Source organism: Oryctolagus cuniculus, chromosome 18, assembly GCF_964237555.1.
Source record: "Oryctolagus cuniculus chromosome 18, mOryCun1.1, whole genome shotgun sequence".
NCBI lineage: Eukaryota > Metazoa > Chordata > Mammalia > Lagomorpha > Leporidae > Oryctolagus > Oryctolagus cuniculus.
Genome location: NC_091449.1, coordinates 31,445,563 through 31,463,866, shown reverse-complemented (window position 1 = coordinate 31,463,866; position 18,304 = coordinate 31,445,563).

Below are 18,304 nucleotides of genomic sequence, written 5' to 3'. Positions count from 1 at the left end.
TGCTTCCCAGGGCCAGCCATCTGCCATATCCAACGGGGGAGCTGAGACCAAATCACATTGCTGCAGCACCACGCCCCGCCTCCCTAAGGAACCACTGAAGGATGGCAGGCTGGCGGCCCTGGCTGACGACAGAGCACTCCATTCTGTGCTAATGGAGCAGAAACAAGCAGGACAGCAGAACTGGGAGACATGCATTTTTTGTTTTAGCATTGAGGGACCTTGGGGAAAGACAACATCCCCCAGCGAAGTGCATGAGAGAAATCAGCATCCTGTTGGTGTGATGACATCTCTGTCAGTTCAATGTTTCTCAAACCAGAAGGAGCATGCAAACCTTTTTAAAGAGTTAGAAGAGGGGCCGGCGCCGTGGCTCACTTGGCTAATCCTCCACCTACGGCACTAGCACCCCGGGTACTAGTCCCGGTTGCTCCTCTTCCAGTCCAGTTCTCTGCTGTGGCCTGGGAGGGCAGCAGAGGGTGGCCCAATTGCTTGGGTCCCTGCACCGGCATGGGAGATCAGGAGGAAGTACCTGGCTCCTGACTTTGGATCGGCGCAGCGCCGGCCGTGGTGGCCATTAGGGGAGTGAACCAACAGAAGGAAGACCTTTCTCTCTGTCTCTCTGTCTCTTTCTCACTGTCTATAACTCTCTCTCTCTCTCTCTCTCGCTGTCTAACTCTGCCTGGCCAAAAAAAAAAAAAAAAAGTTCGAAGAGGAGCAATTAGGAACAAGAAAAAGGACTTAGATGGAGGCTTCCAAAGGTTAGTGGGAAATGGACTTCAAATCTAGTGGGTGGGGCATTAAGCCTGTGGGAAAGACACTCGTTTTCCATATCTGTCTACTGGCTCCAGCTTCCTGCTAATACAGACCCTGGGAGGCAGTGGTGATGGCTCAAGTAGTAGGGTTCCTGTCACCCCCCAGGGAGACCAGGATTATGTTCCCTTCTCCCATTTGGGGAGTGAAACAGTGGGTGGCAGCTCTCTCTCTCTCTCAGTCTTTCTCCCTCTCACATAACAATAATAAAAATAAATAATAATAATGTGCATCTTCCACGACCTTTCTGAAGCTCTCTCACACATGAACGAAATGGCAAAATGTAAAAGTAGCACAACTGAGCCACAGCGTGGAGATGAAAAGGGGCAGATTGGATCTGAAAACCTTCATGGGGACATATGACATGGGCTCTCTCGAACCTTCTAGTCCCATCTGGAAGCACAATGGAGAGTAGGGGAGGGGAAAGAGATTGAACACTCTCTACAAAGGTGGTGCTTGTCCCATGTTTGGTTGTTTCACATTCTACATTCTTTGTTGACATGGAAGACATCAAAGGACTTAATGCGAAAGCAAGACTATGATAGGCACAGAAAAAGCTAGTCCGAAGGTCGCATGTGCTTGCTATAATCCCTTTCCCCAAACGCAGGTGCCCAGGAAGTGCGTGCTTCCACCTTGGCCCCTACGCCCGCTATGAACCAAACACAGAGATCCATGCTTATCTACCAGGTGGCTGCTATGTGTCTACGAAATGTGATAGGGTAGATTCATGGAGGACTTCACAGACAGGGCACTGTCAGCGTGTTCTTCATCTCCACCGAGGCACAATCAGGAGAACAAAGAAGCCCAGGCACAGGCAGTGAAGATTGGGGATCATCTCACCCTCCCCTATGACATCATTTTATTTTAAGATTTACTTATTTATTTGAAAGGTGGAGTTACAGAAAGGGAGAGAAACAGAGGCAGAGAGAGGAAGTCTTCCATCTGCTGATTCACTCCCTAAATGGCTGCAACGACCAGGGCTGGGCCAGGCCAAAGCCAGGAGCCAGGAGCTTCATCCAGGTCTCTCATGGGGCTGGCATGGGCCCAAACACTTGAGCTACCGTCTGTTGCTTTTCCAGGCACTTTAGCAGGGAGCTAGATTGGAAGTGGAGCAGCTGGGACACAAACTGGAGCCCATATGGGATGCCGGATTTGCAGGTGGTGGCTTAACCCTCTGTGCCACAGTGTCAGCCCCCAGCAACATCTGACAAGTGAGACAGCCATGGCTTGGGAAGATGAACTGATTTCCTCAAAATTAGGGTCAGAGTTGGAATGAGGAACAGAATCTTATCAGATTTTGAGGGATAAAACTCGTTGTTAGGAAGTTAAACACCAAGTGTTTCTGAATTAATAGGAGGACCGTCCTTTAGAGAGGGCATGGAAAATAGGGCTGATTTGTTTACAACTGTGGCAGCTCACAGGAAGCTTTCAAAGTCTATAAACCATGAAAACCAACCACGAAGAGGCACAGCCAGTAGTCTGTTGGATCCTAGGCAGCAGCTACTAGATGAGACGTAGGTAAACCCTCTGAGAATATTGTCTGGGTTGAAATTTTACCATGGTTTGGCCCCAAGCAGAGAAACGAGAGCATCCAACATGCAGGGTGTCCTTCCAGGAACCACTGAGCACACACAGAGTTGTGTACCGGAGGCTCAGGGAGGGGAGGGATGCCGCAATGGCGGGAGCAGGTGTGATGGTTTGCCACTCATGTAAATTACCAGAGCTAAGTGATGCTTCCCCTATTTTACGGGGAGGAACATCAAGCAGCAGTGTTTTCTTCCTTTGTCTCTCTAGAAGTGAGCTGGACATGGGTCAACACATAGACAAGAGTGTGTTCTTGAAAAGTCCCACCTGGGACGGTGACATAGGCATACATGGGTGTCTGACACATCCCTCCTTTGTGTGTAGAGGCACGTGTTGTCCCCTGTGCACGGCAGCTTCAGGGCCAGCGAGGCTTCGTGACTGTCCTATTAGCAGAAAGCTGGTCAGTTGCAGACTACAAATGGGAGATCTTCCCTAAGACACAGCTTCAGCAGTTTCAAGTCTGGACTTTTCTCTGTGAATAGCGGCAAGTCAGAAGAGCAGAGGGAGACATGGATTGGATACAGCGCTTACAGGGGGAACTGGACTGGAAAGATCAAACTCAGGTGTGAAAAGCTGATGGGAAGACGTCCCTGGAGCTGTCAAGATGAGCAGTAATGAGCAGAGGTGAGAAAGAGAAGAAGGAGAGAAACTCCCTTAGGGCCCTACCTTTACATGGTCTGCGTCATGAATCCGTGCCAACATGTTTACCATCAGCCTAATGCATGCACTTAGCAAGAGTCTCCTAGAGGTGACGACTTCCAGCCAAAGGACTGCTGTGGTTGGAAACAGTACCCCAGGAGGCAGCTGGGTGAGGCAGTGTTTCTGGGAAGGGAGACAGTGGAGCTTTCAACCCCAGCAAAGCATCTCCTGCCTTCCTGCCTTTTTCAACCACATCAACCAAAGTTCCCTGGGAAATCAAAAGAGAGGGATTTTTTTTTTCTGTTGTCACCTAGGTCCTTGTCCTTTTCCCTTTGAGTCCATCCCCTAACCTGGAGGCGTCGTTTAGCCACCAAAGCCACCGTGCTGGGTCCCTGAAAAATAGACAGAATCGTGTCCTGCTCCTGAGGGATTGTTACAAAAGCACTTTGATGCTTATCTTTTTTCTAAATGTGCAGAACACATTTTTAAATTGTCAGTACTGTTACCCAGCCCCACGCCGGGGCTTCCCTCAAAGCTAACCCCATGCCCTATTTTGTGCATCTCTCTCACACACAAAAGCTGTTTAAAGATCCATTTCCCCTCCTGCCCCTCATTATTATCACCTTAGTTCTAGCTGTCAGGAGACCTTGCTAAAGAAAAGAAGGGCCTAATTCCGCATTAGCTTACCCGAAAACACCAGTGGGAGTTGAAATCACAACTTGACAGAGAATAAAGTAGACGGAAATTCATCACAAAGTCATTTTCCACTCCCACACTGCACCATGACCCAGACAATAAGCCTCCTTTGTGAAGAACATAAAGAGCCACTCAGTGCATCATAGCAGAAATGCCGTGGGGGCTGCTGCTATCATTTCTCAGAGAGTCCACTCCTCCCCTGCGAAAGAACAATGTATCAGAGATGTGCTCTGATCCCTCATCTACAATCAGCAGGAAAAAATTACAATGTAGCTCACTTGGAGCAAATGATGTTTGGACCGAATTCCAAAAGCAGATGACGTGACTCATTGGCAATTCTCAGCCTGGAAGGACTGCAGCTAGTGTTGCAGAAGACCCTTGGCCAGAGCTAGGACAAGAGATCCCCAGGAAGCTCCCCCGCCCCCCCGGGCTGCCTGTGCCCTGGCAGGCACGCAGGGAGGAGGGCGGCTTTAGGAGGCCATGGGCTGGCTTCAGGCACCAGCAACCTGGTGGCAGTTTTAAAGGTGGAAAGCTAGCTCTGCAAACGTGGCCAAGTCATCTTAATTAAGGCTGCAGCCTCTTCATTACAATGAAACAGCACACGAGTTTGTAAATCCAACACGATGCCTCAGCGAATTGGAAAGGAGAGCAGGTACTGGTTATACAACTAAAGGCACACAGGATTTTTAGTTGCCTTTTCTTTTTGTTAAAGATTTGTTTTATTTATTTGAAATGTGGAGTGATGGAGAGTCAAAGGAGAGAGAGAGAGAGGGAGCGAGGGAGGGCGAGAGAGAGAGAGAGAGAGAGAGAGAGAGAGAATGTTCCCATCTTCTGGTTGACTCCCCAACAGCCAGGGTTGAGATTGAACCAGGACAAAACCAGGAGCCTGGAACTCCATCAGGGTCTCTCACGTGGGTGGCAGGGGCCCAAGCACTTGGGCCATCTTCTGCCGCTTTCCAGGGTGCACTGGCAGGGAGCTGGATTGGAAGTGGAGCAGCCAGGACTTGAACCAGTGCTCTGGCATTGCAGCTGGTGGCTTAACTGCTGAGCCTCAGTTTCATAGTAAAGGCCAAATGAGTAATGCCACTGAGAACAGTGACTCTGGTGCTTGGCTGCACAGACCCCACTGGTCTTGCCCTTATCAACAGCTGTCCTTCTTGTTCCAAACCCAGAAAAAAAAAAAAAAAGAAAAAAAAATCCCCCAATTGTTCTTCCTTACTCCAAGGCATTCATGTAGACCCCTTCCCCTTCAGTCCCTCCAACATCTTCTCACTGCACTTAGATTAAAAGTCAGATCTTTAGCCAAGGCCTGCAGGTGTCCCCCCGCTCTAGCTCCGGTTCCACCCTCTAAACACACACCTTCGTGGTCCCCTTTGTCCACTGCAGTTCAGCAACTCCGGGCTTCTTTCTGTTCTATGAACACAACCGACTCGACCCTGCCTCAGGACATTTGTCTTCACAGTTCTTCCCTGCTGCATTGCTCAGGTCTCTGAGCACGGCTGGTTCCCTCCCATCCTCTGTTCAGGTGGTACCAGCCCACAGAAACATTCCTTGCCCTGATCTTCCTTGCCCTAACTCTCTAATCACTCTCAAATCATTGCCCTGTTTTGGTCATCAGTCTCTGGCATCACTATACTCTGTTACCTGTGTGCTGTTCTGTCACCCCATGCCGGAACATAAGCTCCTTTTGTTAACAGACGCCTTGCCTCTGTCAGTCACCACTAGGTCCCTAGCCCCTATCAAAGTGCCTGATCAGTCATTTTGAATGGATGAATAAATGAATTGGTTAGGAGACTCATTGCCACTGGTAAATAAAAACCTAGAAATAAATCTTTAAAAATCATGCAGCAAGATTTTTTTTTTGTACTTGCAGAAAAGTTCACATGGAAATAGGCTAGTGTGGCCTTGCTTTATGGAGTTGGATGAGAGCCATGGCTGGAGCTCCAGCTACCCTGTGCTCCCAGCTGGCACTTGACAGAAATAATTTGTAGGAAGTCGTTTTTGAGCAAAAACCAGGGGCTCCAGTTTTCACTCCCCAGAGCCATTTCCACGCATTCATGGGTATTTACACCCACAGATGTATCCTGCAGCCGGTCCCATTAATATCCTACATAAACAAGCCATAAGGGACATCAGTTGAAAGTCTTTAATGTCCCACACGCTGGTGCACAGGCTGTAACTTCAAAGTCAGAATGATGCGTGAGGAATTTGCCATAAAAAGAGATTGGAACTGGACCCTCCTTCTGAAGGCCACTGGTACCTACCCAGTCTTCTCACACATCTATGTAATGTTGCCCTAGGCTGCTACACACACACCTAGGGGATTAAAAAATAAGGCAAGGCAGTTTTTCCAGTTACGATGCTCACTGGAGCATTCAAGATGAAGTATCGATCCAGAAAGGAAAGTAGGAAGAGATGGAAAAAATAAAATGGGGCCCAACACATCCGTTGGATTGTTTTACTTGAGAACTTGAGAATTGTTCTTTACTTGAGAACAATTCTAGAGCGACTCAAGGTCAGTGCTTTGGTGAAAGAAGGGGGTAATGGGTCAACTTGAAGTCTGTCCCCTGCTCCCTCCATGCCTGATGGATTTTGGATGGTTAGAGTGTCACCAGCGGTGATGCAGATGTGTGTGGTACCTCTGCGGGTCCATGCAGAATACTGACAGTGGCAGTAAGGATGCATTTGCCCGTTTGCCACTGCTCACCGGCTTTCCCCAGGAATTGCTGGCAATGGCGATTAGGAAGGAAGCTGCAACAGAGCTCTGCTCGTTGCCTCCGCAGGAGGGCAGGGTCACTTGGCCTCACTTGGCAGTGGCAGCAGATGCGGAGAGCTGGCCTGGTGCCGCAAGAGGAAGACTTTGAGAGGAGAAACCAGAGAACTCCAGGCCTCTGATGGGCTTGGAACCTCCAAGCTCGGGGTCACAGCTTCCCCTTGGAACATGGCAGTGGTCCAAGGGCACTGACACAACAAGGATTAAAATAATAGGGCAGAACCCTTCAAAGCAAGCCAACCTTTCTTCCCCCAGTCTAAGAAAACAACGCAACATTTACAAGGCAGACACACTCTGCAGGGCAGCCTTTGTCACTTACCCTCTTCACCATCAACTTGTTCTGAAGCCCAAACCAAGCACAAAGCACCCTGTTCAGGCTCCCTGCTGGGCCCTCGAGGGTAAACACCACAGACAAGTTCCCTGCCTCTTCTAGTGGCTGCCTGTCCTTTTTGCTTTTCAAAGACAGCTTTATTGAGAAATAATTTACACACCATGTAACTCACCCTCTTGAAGTATACAATTTAATGGCTTTTCATGCATTCACAGAGTAGTGAGGTTTGCACCATTATCAATATTAGAACAAATATTGACATTTCGTAACAGGTGCTGTAAGGCTTTCAGGAACTCAGTCAGTTATTGAGGTACGATCGCAATTATTGCTTTGACTTCTCTGAAAGAATGAGATGTGTGGGCTGGTGCTGTGGTGCAGTGGGTTAACTTGCTGCCTGTAACCTGGCATCCTGTGTGAACACCAGTTTGAGTCCCGGCTGCTCCACGTATGATCCAGCTCCCTCCTACATGCCTGAGAAAGCAGCAGATGATAGCCCCAGTACTTGGGTCCTTGTCACCCATGTGGGAGACTTGGATGGAGTTCCGGGCTCCTGGCTTCAGTCTGGCCTAGCCCTGGCCATTGTAGCCATTTTGGGAGTGAACCAGAGGATGGAAGATCTTTCTCTCTCTCTCTCTTTAGCTCTGCCTTTCAAATAAATAAATATTTAAAAAAAATAAAAAGAATGAGGTGTGTGACATGAGGCACTCTTGATCTTGAGACTCCAAAAGGCAATCTGCAAAGTGACTTTTGAGGGGCTGGTGCTATGGTGCAGCAGGTAAAGCTGCTTCCTGCAGTGCCAGCACCCCACATGGGTGCTGGTTCAAGTCCCGGCTGCTCCACTTCCGATCCAGCTCCCTGCTATGGCCTGGGAAAGCAGTAGAAGATGGCTCAAGTGCTTGGGCTCCTGCGCCCACCGGGGATCCAGAAAAAGCTCCTGGCTCCTGGCTTCTGATCTGCCTAGCTCTGGCAGTTGCGGCCATTTGGGGAGTGAACCAGCAGATGGAAGACTTTCTCTCTCTCTGCCTCTGCCTCTCTGTAACTCTGCCTTTCAAATAAGTAAATAAATCTTTTTTTTTTTAAAGGTGACTTTTGAGCTAAGAGTTAATGGATGAGTGATGGATGAGTGGGAGCCACGAAGGCAGGCAAAAGGAGTGAAGTGAGGAGGAGGAGGCAGAGACACCATGGAGAAAAGGCTTGGCGGTAGATCTGAAGGACCAAGGACAGGACTGAATTTAACGTGGAACAATGGATTTCCTATATTTGTAGAGTTTGAAGTTTCCCTGCTTGTCCCTAACTCACCCTCCCATGCTCAGATCTTCATCTCCAAAAGACATCTTCTACTGATGGCTGGGAATGGATAGAAGGAGGCAAGAGTGCAAGCAGGAAGGCCAGTTAGGAGCCCATCACAGACACCCTGCTATGGGGCAATCCTGGCTTAAGTTGGGGTGGGAGTGGAGGGAATGGGAGCCGTGGACTGAGTCAAGATTTATTAGGAACAGAACTGCAGGAGCTTGGGAACTGATCAGCTGTGAGACAATGATACCCCGAATTCCATGCCTCCACAGCTGGGTGTACAGCTCACGAAAGAAAACCAGGAACTTTGACAGATCATCATGGGTTCAATATCAGGGATGATACTGACAATGAAGGCAACTGGCCGAGTGGTCAGCTCCATAGTTAATTATGAGTCTGACGTCAGAAGTGAGATCTGGGCTGAGGGCATAAACATTCAGTTTATTAGCCTTGATGTGCTGCAGGTGGGTGGGACCACCCACGGGAAAACCAGAGGAGGCCGTACGTAGGCCAAGGTGAGGAGGATGAACAGCTGAAGAGACCAAGAGAGGGCTACCAGGGAGGAAGAGGTAAACCAGGAGAAAGCAGTGACCCAGAGGGTAAGGGAAGTGGTGGTTTAAGGAGGGAAACTGTCTAAACACTGCTGAGAGATGAGGCCTAAGAGAGCAGCACTTTGGATTCGATGACATGAAAATTATTGGTAACTTAGCAAGAATCCTTTCAATGACAAACAGGTACTAAAAAAGAAAAGAGAGGACACGAGTAAATCACTCCTCTGGAAAACTTAGCAGTAAATGGGAGGAGAAGGAGGATGGATAAAGGGCCATGTGGGGCAGGGAGGGAGGTTTGTTTTCACTCAGGAGAGGTCTAAGCAGGTTTTAACGCCAGGAGGAAGGATCCAGTGACGCGGAAAGAAGAGAGGTGACTGCTGGGCAAGGCGCCTGCAGAGACAGGAGGGGCTGAGAGCCAGCATGGCTGCAGGGGCTGACCCGGCTGGGAGGGAACTCTGCTTCTGTCTCTTGGAGCCTGAAGTCAAAAAAGCTCACGGCCAAGCTGGAAGCAGGGAGGGTCTGAGAGAGCTTCACTGGGTGTGAGGTGCTATGCCCAGACACACCACTAGGGGAGAGGTGAGAGGTCTTCTCATTGCTTCACACTACATACACATGTGTTCTCTCTCCCTCCCTCCCTCCAACCCTCCTTCCCTCTCTCTCTCTCTCTCCCCTCCCCTCCATTCCCCTCCCATTAAACATACATTTTGGAAACAGAAATCAGAGGCATCCAAAAGCGGCAAAAAGCAAGCCAGAAGTGTCACATTCCTCCAGAGAGGTGGTGCTTAGGTCACACCAAGACATCATTTTCCCAAAGGCCAGATAGGCCCTGAAAGGAAGAGGCACAGCCCGAGGGAACAGCTACCTCTCTGGCCCATACAAGCCATAAAGCCTCAATCCTGACCACTGAGGGAGGCAGTCCCCTCCTCCCTGCTCCCACACACACTAGGTGCATTTGACCCTGGCACTGGCCACAGAGGTCAAGTGGAATAGCTTTACTGAAGTTCAAGTGGTCAGGAAGGGGTGAGCACTGAGCTGGGCACTGGGCCACAGGTCTAGGGGAAAGGGATCTCACTAGGTCCCAGAGCAGGAACTCGTGGTTGTAGGGATAAGAGAGGGTGATGAGGCTGTTGGACAGGTGACTAAGATTGCAGTGAATTATTAAAGTTGGAAGGATCTGGCCAAGATTCCTGGAGCCCAAAGGCCTGTGTGGTGACTTTCATTAATGCCAACGTGGACATACTCATATACACAGAGTAAAGGCTGGCTTTCATATACACAATAATACAATGCTGGTACATGGTTGAAACTTTGATGCATGGTGTTGGAAGATAACGACTGTGCAGACATGTCGTCTTACGGCAGGCAACTTTAGATAATCACATACCATGTGTTATCGTGTTATAATACTTTACAATTCCCTCATCACGGACTGCCCCATTGTTTGTTCACAGTGGCCCTCTGGGGTGTGCTGGGATAACCGCTGCTTTTCCTGATGCATCTGCTTAGAGACCTGGGAATGAACACATCCAGTTAATGGTAAAGCAAGGAGAGTGAAGGCAGGTGTTTGCTCCAACTAATATGGCACACTACTGCCCCTGCTCTGAGTCTCTCAAACAAGCTAAGAAAAATTTCACAGGTTTAATGTATTTTAACCAAATAGCTGCCATCTAATTTTCGGGGATATGGAGCACAGGGCCAAAAGAAGGAACTGGGTTGGGATCATCCTCCACCTCCACAACACAGAAAATGCATGGCTCAGTCCCTGAAGCATTTGCGAGAACCATTTAACTAACTGCTGACTCTGCTGGATCTGGTTATTTACACCCCTGTTCAACAGAAGTTGAAAAATCACCTGTGTTATTAATTTGCGTAAAACCTCCCAGCTTCAGAATGTGATTCCAAAGCTGTTTTTACAAAGCAAAGTTGGAATTTGCAGCTTTTCACTTTCAAGTGACTCAAGCCATACATCAGCTGTTCTCATAAACATCAAGCTTACCACTCTTTCACCTCCCGTTTTCTAGACGAGATGAACGTGTACAGGTTTACTGAATTTCTCTAACTGCACAGTCATATATAAAACGACCAAAGCAGTGCTGAGTCTCTTTCCTATTTTCAGATAACCAATTACACTTCCTCCTGGGAAAATCTCCATTCATGTTAAATATTTATTGCCCACTCTCTTTTTCAGCAATCAGCAAGCATTTGCCTAGCTTCTGCTACATGGTCAGCACTGTCGTGGCTACTGGATGGAGACACCCAATTTATTTAGCCTTTATTGAGTGCTAGTGCTCTGTGGGCTTATGACATAATGAGTGCACCTGCGGATTGTCTGCAGTCCCTAACTGTATGTAATTATGTAGCATTCTTCGCATTCCAAGACAGAGATCAATGGACTTGCAAGAGTCTGGGAGGATGAAGGACAGAATGAGAGAATAGGATGTGCATTTCAGGCAAGGAGACCACATCTGTGTCTTTGTTTTGAAGACTATGACTAGCCTGGACTGACTCATAGAGGCAGACAATAGGGAGCCACTGAAACTCCATTTACAAGATGAGCAAGCTGTTTATTGACATTCAACCCCGCTGCCACAGATAGAAGGGAACAGACAGTGAGGCCTGAATCCTAACAATGGATGTACAGTTTTCGGCTACAGTGGGATAGACCCCCTTGGTGACAGAAGCTAAGCTTCTCATACCCTGCCAGAGGAGGAAGCCACGAGGAACGAAGGAACCCTAAGGATGCTCAGGGGGTGAGAAATAAGGCACGGCCTCTTAATCCCAGCAGTCCCTGTGTGGAAGCAGAGTGCATGCAGGGGTTTGCTCAGGACCTTCTTCAAGGATTCTAGACTCCCCAGGATAACATCATTTCTCCTGAGGCAGCAAGAAAAATATCCCGACGACCCCGTCTTAATCACTGTTCCTTGTGATGGGGGCTGAGGGTGCAGAGGGGGAGATAGTGCAGTGTATCCTGGACTCTAATGGAAAAATGAAAGGTGGCCTCCCCAACGGGAGTTCTGCACCTGCATGCAGGCCTGAGATGTTAGGCACAAGAGCTCTGAATTCAAAGGAACTACCCACATGGGTCAGTCTAGACCTTTCAGGGCCTGGCTACAGTCTCTGCTGCCCACCCTCCTCCCCCTCTGCAGTGTTCCTCAAGGGTTTCAGCTCCAGGTGGGCGCTCACCAGCACTGGGGCAGAGGCACAGCTTGGAAAACTGTCTCATTTCCTCCTGATTGCTGAACCTTGGCCAAAGGAGAGATGTTTACAGCCCCACTGCTCCTGTCAATCCAATACACCTTGCCCATGGAAATTATGGCCCAAGAAAGAACTTACTCAAGAGACAACCCCCAGCCAAATCTCCGGGTTCTTAGGAGAGCTCTCCTAAATGGAGCTGGGAGTCCAGTAAGACTGGGGAGGGAGAATGCAATGAAGCAGGAGTCAAGACAGCAGAAATGGGAGAAAGTTTCCCTTCTTCTGTGTTTACGAGAGGGTGCTCCCTCACAGAGCACGCTAGCTCAGCTCACTCACAGGATAAGGAAGAACATCACCAGTCAAGCAGTGCACAAGATGCTGAAAATGGGAGGTGTAAACTCAGAATCCGAGTCTACTGTCCTTTCCCATAGTTCTCAGCTGGAGACCAGGAAGTTGCTTTGTGCAAGGGGAATGTTAACTGATGTTGACCACCAGGATGAAATCAGTAACTGTGCAATTGTGAGCTTCTAAATTGGAGTAAAATAAACTATGAGCCAAGGAAATGTGAATACTACAAAAGTCCTTTAGAGTAGGTCAATAAGCCAAGTGATGAAAACCCAGAGAAATATCTTAAAATTAAATGGAATCCCTCAACTGAGAGCAGACTAATACTTTCAAAGCCTGGGGAATCATTCCCTGAATTTTTTTCAGGATAAGGAAGTGGCAGGAAAAAAGTCAGATCCAAAACATTTCATTTCTGCTTAGAGTCATTGTGTTCCTTTTCAACGCAGAGAGTTACATGAAGTTGGCCAGAAGAGAAACAATTGTGCTGCCAAACTTCTAGGTCATGAGCTGAGCTTTCATAATTTGTGATGTCTCCATCAAAAGACAATTGAGTCTGAAGAGCCAGCAACTCGTGTTGCATGAAAAGATTTCCGATTACAGCAGCCGCTCTCAGGCTCAAAAAACAAACACTTCTCTAACTTTTCCAACCCCCTTCTGAACCCATCATCTTGACTGGTGGCTCAGCTGGTATTTGAACCAAAATTGCCACTTAAATCCGTACCGATTGCATGAGATGGGAGAGTTAATTTATCCACCTCACATTGCATTTCTTGACCACATACGGGAGCATGCTAGGGTGGGCACTTGATGGTGAGTGACTGCTATTATTGAGTTCATTCTCCTTTCATTGTGGGCTTAAAAGAGAGTGAACTACACCCATGCGCTGAACTTGTGAGCTTGTTTGGTATCCGTTGGTGTTCTCAGCAAGACGGAGCTGGCACCTGCTTTTTCCATCAGCTCTATCTCGAGTCCTTTTTGCAAGGAATGAGGTGGATTAAGCCAGGTTCAAGAGTAAATGTTCTTTTAGAGTTCCAAGGTTTCCAGTTCTCACATTTAGGAAAAATGGCTCCCCACTCCCAACCCCGCCACCTCCCAGTACACAAGAAACCTTGCACACCACAGGGGACGAGTGCCGCCCACCTCACGGTGCCCAAGTCTTGACAAGTGGACGAGCTTGTTTCATTCAGGAAGCGTCTTTGAACCAGCAGTATTCCAAGTTGGAGAATTTTATAATGCTAATGAATCATTTACAATTTAAATTTAAAATTTCCTCTGCATCTGTGATGATTTCCTCTCCTTGAGTTGTAATTTTGAGATCTGGAATCCAACCGTTGTTCCCTCATTTAGTACTTGTGGGACTTGGGAATAGATGCTTAAAGTTTGTGCCTCAGTTTCTCCATATGTAAAATGAGGATGATTGCAGTTCCCACCTTGTAAAGTAGAGCACTAAGCACTAAACATACAGAAAGCACTAAGCCCAGTGCCTAGTGTGTTAAGTGCTCAGTAATATAAGTTGTTATTGCCTCAATTAAATGAACTAATGGCATTCTTGTCAAAAAAACAGCTCTGTAGCATCTGTATTTAATAATGATGAATTGTATCCTTGAAAATTACTAAGGGAATGGAAAGAGTAGATCTTAAATGCTTTTACCACAACAAAATATGTGAGAGGGTGGATATGTTAATTAATTTGACAATGTATACATACATCAAAACATCACATTATACACTATGAACATATACAATTTTTATTTGGAAATTATACCTTAATAAAACTGTAAGAAAAAAATCCAGATCTTAAATCTATTTCATTTTTTCTGTTACTAATGCTTCATTTTATCATTCATTTCTATGCTTTTTGTATGTTCAGTTTGTAATTCTTAATTTCTTAAAGTTAATTTTTAATTCATTAATTTCCATTCTACATTGTTTAGCACTATGTTTAAAGCTGAATACTTTTCTCTGAATATCTTTTTAGGTTATATGTAGTAATTTCATTATAGTTTCAATATTAAGAAATTTGTTTTATTTTCTATTTAAAAACGGAAATTTGAAACTTCCAAGAGGTTGGGCTCTTTTTCTTTCTATTTTGATTATTAGGCTGTAGGTTTTGTTCTTTTGTTTGGCATGAGAGGAAGCAATCTGTAGTATTTCTAATTTTAAAATGCCCAGAAGCTTTCTTTGGTATTCAAATATATGGACAGGCTTAAGAAATGTTTCACGGGAATCAAAAGGTATAATCAGGTTGGATGTAGAATTAAATGGAATCTTTGAATAGGGAATTAAATATTCACATATTAGTGAATACTCCTAAGCTCAGTAGCCTACTTTTGTGTCGATTTCATCTGTCATAGGTGAATTAGATACCTGATTGCATTTGTTTCTACTTGTCCTTTTCAGTGCTTTATATATTGTATAAATATATACATGTTTTATATAGAACATTTATGTCTTTGTCTCCAAAAAATATAATGGTTTATACATATACCTCCTCAGTTTCCTACTTTATATCTAGTTGAACAGTTCCTACATTTTTATTTTTATTTTTTTTGGTTCAAAAAACTAGGATAGCTTGTGTCTCCTGACAGAACCCTGGCTCACCTGTCAATGAGAGATGTTCTAGTAGGCAGAGTGGGGTGTGGAGAGGACCGATTCTGCCTGTGTTCCTTAGGAACCTAAGTCAGCCTGGCCACCTTCAACACTCTCACCTGCTCACTGTCACTGGGCAAGAGCAGAGGGGCGAGCAGGAAAGTTCACGGGTCCAGCAGGGGCGGCCCTCGCTGCTCCCGCTCACATTCCACTGGGGAATGAATATTCGATGGAAGTCACCAGGAAGTGTCTGATGTACCCGAGCAGCCATATGCCCAGCTGTAACTCTGGAACATGGGAGCAGAGAACAGATTTTGGTAGACAGTAGCAGTTTCTGACATAATATTGTTTTGTTTGGTATTATAGGCTTACACTTTTATTCTAGTTATAGATGAACACTTTTTAAACCTGTAATTCAATGTTGTCTGATGGTAAATGGAGAATCCCAGGTCCTTTGGATCTTGAAGTTGTTATTTTTCTTCTGTTTGTAATCTTGAGCTATACGGTCAAGTGTCTGATGGCCCTCCTCCCTGTCCCCCACCAACCTTCTGGTAATTTAAAGTTGCTTTTGTTTTTTAAATGGTAAACTTTAAACAACTTTACTTCTTGATGTATTAACTTTAAGAAATACATATTAACTTCTTGCTGTGAGAAATGAGGAAATTGACTCCTATACACTTCCTTTTCAGCTCCTACTGAATTGTCAACAAGCTCTGAGAATTTTGTCCTCGTCCATTAGTTGTACCGTTTTAAATTATGTAGTTTGTCTTTCACATCATCGTTACATTCCTTTCTGGAAACGTGTATCTCGTTATGGTTCACTATTGACTTCATATTTAAGGGATTTGTTGTTCATAAGTAGTTCTCATGAATTAGGTCCCTGTTACTACCTCTTCACACAGATGCTCTTGGTTGACCAGATTTAGTCAAATTTTATCCTCAGGAAAGTCTCACATTAATGATTCCTGAGCCCTTGCATAACAAACAATTCTTCATTTGCCTTTAAAATGAGTTGGAATAAATGAACCTTAGGCCACATATTGTACATTTGTACTGATGAGAAGTTGAGCAGTAGAACATATTGGTTTTTGCATGTTTTTGTTTTGGACTTCTCCAAGATACGTTTCAACGCTGTTCATTCTGCATCGTATTTTTCTGGAACATGTATTCTATTTGAAGATTTCTTTATTTAGGTAAAACTGTATTGCAGTCTTCTCTACCTACCAGTTTCTTTATGCTGGATCAACTTTGTTCACCCTTCATCTCTATTCTTTTCTGTCTGCATTCATTGTGATTATCTTGCTGTTCTAACTGTACCTTATCAGAGGCTTCCTATACCCTTAAGAAACCTAATAACCTTTGCCATTCTTTGCTATTCTCTTTCTAATACCTCAGAGTTTGATAATTTGAGTTTATAAAACATTTGCACAATATGTTAACAGGAGAGAAGGCATATACATTTATTAGCATGCAAGCACATGTAAGTCGCACAATGTATGAAACTCAATAGGGCCAGGTAGGTGAAGCTTAAATCCCCTCTTCATAGAGGGAGACATAGGTAGGAGGCTGTAGGCCATTTTATAGGAAATGATTTTCAGGGTTGATGAATGGGCGAGAAGAATACACCATGGCCTGGAACAAAGTTCATCTGGGTTGCAGTTGTGGTGTCAACCCTAAGCTTTCTCCCCGTGGGTTAATTGATTCTCCAACCTTTTCAGTAGATAAAAGGAACTTCATAAAGACTTTTTCTTGTGCTTTGGGAGGGAGAGAAGAGTGAGAGATGGGGCACAAGTGTGTGTGGGGAGGTTCTCTAGTTCAAAGAATTCAGCATCCCAAAGCATCATACCATCCTGTCTTACTTTTCCTGATAGTACTGATCACTACAGGCCATCCCAGGTTCCCAGCCACAACCAGAACATAAGCTTCACAAAAGGGAATGTATCTCTTCCCCCTCACCACTGTGCCAGAATAGTGTCTTGCACACACAAGTCTGATACCCAGTGAGTACTTGGCTGAATTATCTCAATGGCAGTGTCAGCACTGCCATTTTCAGCCAATATATTTTGTCCTTGATTGTTTGTAATTTATGGAACTTGTTTCCTTAGCTCTCCCTTCACTTCTTCTTCTTTTTTTTTTTTTTTTTTTTTTTTTTGACAGGCAGAGTAGAGAGAGAGAGAGAGAGAGAGAGAGAGAAAGGTCTTCCTTTTCCGTTGGTTCACCCCCCAAATGGCTGCTACGGACAGTGCGCTGTGCTGATCCGAAGCCAGAAGCCAGGAGCTTCCTCCTGGTCTCCCATGCGAGTGCAGGGCCCAAGGACCTGGGCCACCCTCCACTGCCTTTGTGCGCCACAGCAGAGAGCTGGACTGGAAGAGGAGCAATCGGGACAGAACTGGCGCCCCAACCAGGACTAGAACCTGGGGTGCCAGCATCCCAGGCAGAGGATTAGCCAAGTGAGCCACAGTGCCGGCCTCTTAATGTAGTCTTGCCTTTGATTTCTTTTTCATTGATTCTCTTTTTCTTTAATTTCTTTTAGTATGCAGGGCTTTGTTGTGCAGCATGTTCTATTTCTTAGAGTACTTTTTATTTCAGAAAGGGTTCTCTAGCTTTCATTTTGGTTTCCTGTAGTATTTTTCTTTTATAGTTTCCTCCCATCTTTCTCATGACAGGCACTGCAGTGTTGTGGGTGCCCAGTTACAATGTGGGTGGTCTTAGACACCTCTTCCCACCCATTCTGAACTCTTTTTTTTCTCTGCCACCTGCTTCCAGCTGAGTCCCTGCCTCTCAAGCAAGAAGACACAGTTAGGAATATGCAGTCCTCAGGAGGACAGAAAAGACCAAAGAGAAACAGGTCAAGCCCTAGAATCAATCGAGCAGAGGGAAGTAGTCTGATGGAAAGCCCAAGTTCCTTCACTCCCATTGACGAGTGAGGGACAAAGGCCATTTGCTTCACCCATTTTTTCCTGTGTAGCAGGCAAACAGGGGCGACTTCTGGTGAGATGAGAATGAAGAGAATTTATCCCTAAGCACATCCATCTCTGTCACAAGTGAAAAACCAACGCTTACACTGTTGAATGGAAGGCACTGTCCTTGGAAACTAGGCAGAGTGAATTCAGAGCAGATAGTTTTAAATAACAACACAGAAAGACAGAGAGAGAGAGAGAGAGAGAGAGAGAGAGAGAGAGAGAGAGAGGAAGAGAGAGGGAGGGAGGGAGGGGGGGAGAGAGAGAGAGAGAACGTCATCAAGTGCAATCGCCAGTGCCCTGAAGCTCCCTCTCAGGTAACAAGACACAGGTCTGGAGACCCTGCTCTCCAGCTATTGCTGCCAGAGATGACTAGTGCTGAGGGTCATGGTCGCCCTCGCTGCACACCTGCCTTCCACCTGCCTCCCACCTGGTTGAGAAGTCAAAATGCCCACTCCCAGTAGCTTCTCGCGTCCTTGGGCAGCAGGACCGCAGCAGTCGCGTGGTTTTCGCTCTGCACAAAGGTTCCTGGAGAGACGGCAGC